General features: G+C 51.5%; 1 pseudogene; it reads left to right on the top strand.

Annotated features, from left to right (window-relative positions):
- The first annotated feature begins 3,431 nt into the window (after positions 1-3,431).
- Positions 3,432-4,221, top strand: LOC123938032 (annotated as a pseudogene).
- The last annotated feature ends 2,710 nt before the right edge of the window (positions 4,222-6,931 follow it).

Raw genomic sequence — 6,931 nt, 5'->3', positions numbered from 1 at the left:
ATTTGAATCTTCCCCACGTCCAGCCTATTAACTGATTTCCCCAAAGCTGCAAAATCGTGGCAAGTAACAGAAACCTGCCTCAGCCAGTCCTAACAAAGCTGGCCTTCAGGTAGCACACACACACAGTAGGAAGAGGGACAGATGGGGGAAGGCAGGAGAGAGGCAGAGAAGGGATGTGTTCACGGAGACGATGGTCAGACCTCCCAAGCTGCAGTGAGGACTGCGGCGAGAAGCCAGGAACCTGGCAGCGTTTAACAGGAAAGGGGGAGCGCAGCTCCCGCCCTACCCCGCTCTGCGCTGGGCCGGAGCATCCCCGGCGCGCGGGAATAAGGGAGGGGAGGCTCTGTGCCTGGAAACCCGAGCCTCCCGGCAGGATCCGCTCCGGGAAGGCCAATCGGACTGAGCCTGGTGGCGGTGCCACGTGACCGCCCTCCCCCCCCCCCCGCCCTTCTCCAGCCTTCTAGGGAAGACCGGCATCCCCGCCACCCTGCCGCCCCCGCCCCTCGCGTGCCGCAGCGGTGCGGGGGGAGCAAAGGCGAGGGGCCGGGATTCCGCCGCAGTCTGCCGCAGCACGGGGGTGGGGAAGGCGAGCTCTTTCCAGCCGCAGCGCCCGCAGTGTTTTCCGTCAAGGTCAAGCGAATCCATTCCTGGGCAACCCAGTCTCTACAATCCCTCCCTTCCATCCTCCGAGCCATTCCCACGGCCGCTGCCACGCGCCTGGCCGCAGCATCTCTGCTCCTCCCGGACCACTGCCTCAGCCTCTCGCTGGGTTTGCTGCGGGGATAGGGGTGGGGGGGTGGGGCGGGGCGCGTGATGGGAGGGTTTCAATACACCCTGCTCGCGAGCTTCTCAGCTTCTTTGGTCATACGCACACCTCATGCTGTGCCCCTGCTCTGAACCCCGCACTGGCTCCCAGTGTTCCATAAGAGAGCATTAAGGGCCTTCAGAACCAAGCCCCAGGTTAACCCTTTCCAGCCCCACCGTCCCCTCTCACCAGAGACCCAGTCCCTCCGGATCCTTGGCCCTTCCGGGAACAGTCACCGCTTGCCTGCTTAAGTGACTACCGTTGGTGTATTTTCTGCCTCGGGCGCCCTTTGTGTACCTAGCAAATTCATGGACCCAATCTGATTGCAATAATGCAGTGGAGGGTGGAAACCGGTCCTGAAATGCCCTTTAGCAAAGGTCACAAAGTTGAAAGCCTACAGGGATCAAGCAGGCGAAATAAGGCCAGTGGACGAGGGCATAAGAAAAACCTGTCTAAAGGGCGGGGATCCTGCTCTCCATTCAGGGCAACATGCTCCTTGGGGGGGGGGGGGGTAATGTGAGTCCTATGATGCCAGATATTATGAGTTTACAAGAAAAGGCACAAATCCAGATTTTCATGTGTCATCTCTCAATTTTTAAATGTTGATTTGATTTTTTTTTTAAAGATTTTATTTATTTATTTGACAGACAGATCACAAGCAGACAGAGAGGCAGGCAGAGAGAGAGGGGGAAGCAGGCTCCCTGCTGAGCAGAGAGCCAGATGCGGGGCTCCATCCCAGGACCTTGGGATCATGACCCGAGCCAGCCGAAGGCAGAGGCTTTAACCCACTGAGCCACCCAGGTGCCCCTGTTGATTTGATTAAAAAAACAAAAAAAAAATCCCTGTGGACCAGATAGAAACCCTGTAGATTCTCAGCATGTGAATTCCTGTCCTAGCAAAGAGAATGGCTTTCGTTGGAAAAATACTTTGAAAAAATGTTGATGGTGAAGTTTTGCTCTTGAAGCTCTTAGAGGCAGCTGCTGTGGAGGCAACAAGGAGTGGACTAGGATTTGAATTTGTTCCTAAAATGACATGAGATGTTTTAAGCTACTGAGCACCAGAGAGAATGTACCAGAAACTGGAGGACTGGGTTTGGGAAATGGGCAGGAACCAAGGGTGGGGAGTATGGTGGAGGCCAGTGGGCAGCCAGCAGCTAGCCAGGGTCACCCATCCACCAGCATCAACCACCATGAATGATTACAAACATTTCCTCCCATCCTTGTGGGGGCTTCCTGAAGGCCCAGGAAGCACCCTGCAGAGCTTTACTTGTGGGGGTGGGGTGGGTGGGTGAGGGGGAGATAGGAGGGGAAGTCAACCCCACCCCCACCCCAACCTCTCAGGCTTCACACAGTGGGATAATGCTTGGAATGGAAATTTGAGAGCTCCTTAGGAAGAGAGAATTAGAGATGGTAGCCAAATTTTGGCAACTGTCCCAAGGCTGACGGTCTGGTGACAACGAGGAGGGAAAGGCTGAGGCCATCTTGGGAACCAGGTTACTCTTAGTTCACCCTGAGGTTTTTTTGTAGCTATGATGTGATCTCCTTCTCTGTCTCCCATCCCTGGAAACGTTAAAAAAAAGTCTCCGAAACTCACCGAGCCTGCCTTGACTGGGGTGTTTGTAGAACTAGTAGAAGGGGCCAAGTTTTACATCTATTTTGGTATAGTGTTGACCAAAGACAGTACGGGCTGAAGCCAGAGCTGGATCAGGAGAAATCAAATCGCACAAGAATTTGCAGTAATCTTGGAGAGGGCTTTGCAGTAGTTACTTGGGCTTATCATGTGAAGACCTCAAGGGGTCAGGAGGACCTTGGCTGACATCTCACTGACAATAATGAAGAACCAACTACCATTGACTGAGTGCTTACTTGTGCCAGACGCTAGGCTACATAAATATATTACCTCTTTTCTCCCTGCAGTGACTGCATGAAAGAGTCATACTCTCTCCTATGAGACTATCGTTATAGTTCCCATTTTACAGATGAAGAAATTAAGGCCCAGAGAAGTGAAGGGACTTGCCCAAAGCCACAGAGATAGAAAAGTGGACCGACCTGCTCTCCAGCCGATTGCCACCCCTGCCCCACCCGCGAAAGAAATTGTCGTCGTGTCTGCACTCACCAAGCACACAGTGGGTGCTGAGTACATGTTAAATCGATTCATCTAAGGAAAGCCAAAAACAGTGCCCTTGACTGTCAGATCTCTATGCCCTTGGGCAAGTCATACACCCTCTCTAGGCCTAGGTTCCATCTGTGGAATGGGAATTATAATATGGACCCCAGGACTATTGTGGGATTTACACGAGACCAAGTCATAGAATCTCTGTAACTTGCCATACATCCAGTGGCTGTTGTTGCTGCTAAAGATGAGGACAGTGGGGAATGAGGAAGGAGAAGGGAAGGAAACCAGGATCTGGAAGTACCAGCACTGTATCAGCTCAGACAGGAAATTCTCAGGAGGCCCCGCCAGTTTGCAGTTTCTAAGACTACTGTGTCTTTATTTGTTCATCGTTCCTGGAACATTTACTGTGTGCCAATGCTTGATCTCATTTCATTAAAAACTCTGTTTCAGTGCGCTCCCAGCTCAGGTGGCTATCCTGAGGACAAGGCCATCTCACCTGCAGACACAGGCCATGTGTGAGTCCAGGGAGCTCCTTCCGGTGCGGTTCCGGCTGTGGTAGTGGGTGGCAGCGAGCACAACTGCTGGTCCGGCCACAGATTGTGCGCCATTGGGGCTCCCAGGGGCCCTGAGGTGTGTACCAGCCAGCCCTTCCTCACCATCTGTGATGACACCAAGCCTGCAGCAGCGACCGTACCGTCTACAGGACTGCCTACCGCCGCAGCCCTGGGCCAGCCTCCGCTCTGCCTGCTGGCCTGGCTGGAAGAGGACCACCAGGCTCCCCAGGGCCGGTGGAGTAGCAATATGCCAGCCACCCTCCGGGGATGGAGGAAGCTATGTCCAGCCAGGCCTCTGTCGCCACTCTGCAATATGGCAGGGCGACATCTGCCAGACAGACGTGGGCAAATGCAGTGCTGGAGGGGGCACATGTCCCCTGCACTGTGTCAGCACCACGGCTAGTTACTGGTGCCAGAAAAGGCACAGTCCATCTGCAGATGGTGTGCTATGCCTGCCCGAGTCAAGGACTCCCAGGGAAGCCCTGAACCCCACGACAGGAATGGACAGTGCAGTAGAGGAAGAGGTATAGAGGTTTCGGTCCAGAATGGATGTGCTGGAGGAGAAGGGGCAGCTGATGCTGCCCCACTGCACAGTCAGGCCTCGAGGGCCAGGGAGCACAGGCTGCCTGACCCCAGCAGACTCCCCAGTCCCTCCTTCCAGCAGCTGGACCGCATCGGCTCTCTGCGAGAGCGATCTCCTTCCTGGAGGAGCATCTGGGCTTCTGTTTCGGCAGGAAGGAGCTGTGACAGGCCTGGCCCAGGTCCCTGGCTCTAACTACTGAGAGCCCATGCCCACTGGGCTGGCTAGTACCCCCGCCATCTCTGCCTGTGGGCCCATGGCTGAGGAGAGGTATAGGGACCCTGCTGGCTGGACAGCAGGTTGGGGGCTCTTCTGATCTGTGTTAGAATAAACTGAGGGTTCAGGGCAGGGAAAAAGCTCTGTTTCATTTTGAACAGATACTCAATTAGTTTCATTTTACAAATGAGAAAATGAGGTTAGAGAGATGAGGTAACTTTCCCCAAAGAGGACACAGCTGGAAAGTGGCAGAGGCAGGATTTGAACTTGGATCTGGGTGCCTCGAAAACTTTGTGCTTTCTGCTTTCTAGTCAATCTTTCCCCCATTCACCAGAACAGTTATCCAGCGTTGACCAAGTGCCAGGCCTTCTGCAGCGGCAGGGGATACAAGACCCAGAGAGTCTGAAAGAAGTTTCCAGGTCAAGCTGGGGAGGCAGACAACTCAGTGGACACTCACAACTCGGCATGACATGCTCTCTGCTGGGGGGAGTGTGGTGATAGAAGAGGGGCTGTGGCTGTAGACTTGCCTTTCTCTTTGGCCCATGGACTCCTGAAGCACATTTCAACCTTGGCAAATGGTCCAAGTCCCCCACTCTAAAGTGAGGAGGAGACATGCCTTCATCCCTCCTCTCTGGGTGGAGGGGATTGTTGCAGTGGGAACAGACCATAATCAACGGTCCTCTCCCAAAGAAATCCCTCCCAACCAGCCTCTCCTCTGTCTCTGTGTCTCTGTCTGCATCTAACACACACACACACACACTCCATGGTGACAAGAGGTGGGTGATGGGTTAATGTGGGTAGATCGAGTTTCTCCAGCCTTTGGCATGCACTGCCTGGGTGGTCCTTGGCATTTGTCTTCTCTACTGTAAAGGCAAAATGACAGGATGCTTGCATTTAACAGCTGTGATACATGGATTAAAAAGAAATCAGGAAGGGGCAGCTGGGTGGCTCAGTCAGTTAAGCATCTGACTCTTGATTTCAGCTCTGGTCTTGATTTCAGGGTCCTGAGTTCAAGCCCCATGTTGGGCTCCATGCTGGGCGTGGAGCCTACTTAAAAAAAAAAAAATCATGAAGGAGTGTCTCCCAAACATCAATAGTGATTATCTCCTGGTAAAGTTACATGTAATCTTTATTTTTTTCTTTTTACTTATTTGCTTAATTTTTTTTTTTTTTTTTACAGGGCACCTGGGTGGCTCGGGTGATTGAGTGTCCCGGTCTTGATTTCAGCTCAGGTCGTGATCTCAGGGTCATGGGATCAAGCTCCTTGTTGGGCTCCAAGCTCAGCGCAGTCTGCTTGTCCCTCCCCCGCTGCTCCTCCCCCTGCTCGTGAGCAAATAAATAATTAAATAAATAAATAATTAAAATCTTAATTTTTTTTTTTACCATGGACTTACTATTTTTGTAATCAGTAAAAATATAAATGAAATTATCCTCTCTTTTAACAATTATGTGTGGCCTCACAGGTGTGGGAAGGGGTCTATTAGAAGTCATTTCACAAGGGGCTTTGCCCTGAGCACAGCTGGGACTGGACAGGACATCCATCACCAAGGGGAGAGGGGAGGAAGTGAGAGGTCATTGAGGATTAAAAACAAGAGCCACTGTTCCTGAGAGTGCTCTGAGCCTAGGTTCTTCCCAGACCTTGATGTGACTATCTCATTCAACTCTCAAAGCCAGATTAGGAAGGGAAACCAAGGATCCATTTTATAGAATCGTCCCAGTGGCACAGAGCTTTTGTATTCCCAGCTACACACACACACACACGTACTGTGCAAAGAAGCAGGTGAGAAATTGCTCCATTTTCCTGTGAGAAAATTAAGGCCAGACAGGAGACTTGCTGAGTGCAGTCAGCAGAGAAGTGTGGGTACTCCTACAATTCAGGCCTCTTTTTTCTTTTCTGGCAGTCCTCCTCCTTCTGCTACCCTCTGCCAATTGCGGAGGCTTCCTTCTTGAAACAAATGACTCAAGGTAAATTGCTGACTGGACTTCCCCTTTCCAAAAACACAGGAAGTCTGTGTTGTTTGTAATTGTGGGAGAACAATTTCAGGTCTGTTACAAAGTGGGCGAGGCCAGATAGGGGATGGGGTCCTGCAGGGGCAGGGCTCCCTGCAGGCTGGGCTGGTTAGGGATGCCCCCATTTTTGCTGAGGGTCATGTGAGTGTGTCTGCTAGAGTTGGCCCAAAGTCCCACCCCAAAAAGCTGACTTAACTATTACAGAATTTAGAAAAATGAGCCCTGGGGGGAGTTTCAATAATAATAATAATAATAATAATGGTGATGATGATGAAAGCTCACATTTATGGTACATTAACCTTTGTACAGACACTCTGCTAAGTGGCTGACACACTCAAATTCATTTGAGGCTCATAGCAGCTCTAGAAAGAGATTCTATAGCTTTGGAGCCAAAAAGAAAAAAAAAAAATTGGATTCAAATCATAACCGTGCTGCCTCCCAGCTGTGTGACCTTGGGGAAGTTATTTATATTCATTCAACAAATATTTTTGAACACCTACACTCACTGCAGTATGTGCCACACACCGCTCAGTGAACAGAACACGGATCCCTGCTCTCTTAGTGCTGAGGTTCTACAAGGGGAAGCAGACAAACTGTAAACAGAGTTGGTTTTGTTCGAAGGTACAAGGCTGAGCAGGGGTGAGGATAAGG

The sequence above is a fragment of the Meles meles genome, chromosome 1 (assembly GCF_922984935.1).
Source record: "Meles meles chromosome 1, mMelMel3.1 paternal haplotype, whole genome shotgun sequence".
Lineage (NCBI taxonomy): Eukaryota > Metazoa > Chordata > Mammalia > Carnivora > Mustelidae > Meles > Meles meles.
This window is presented reverse-complemented; position numbering and strand designations above follow the sequence as displayed.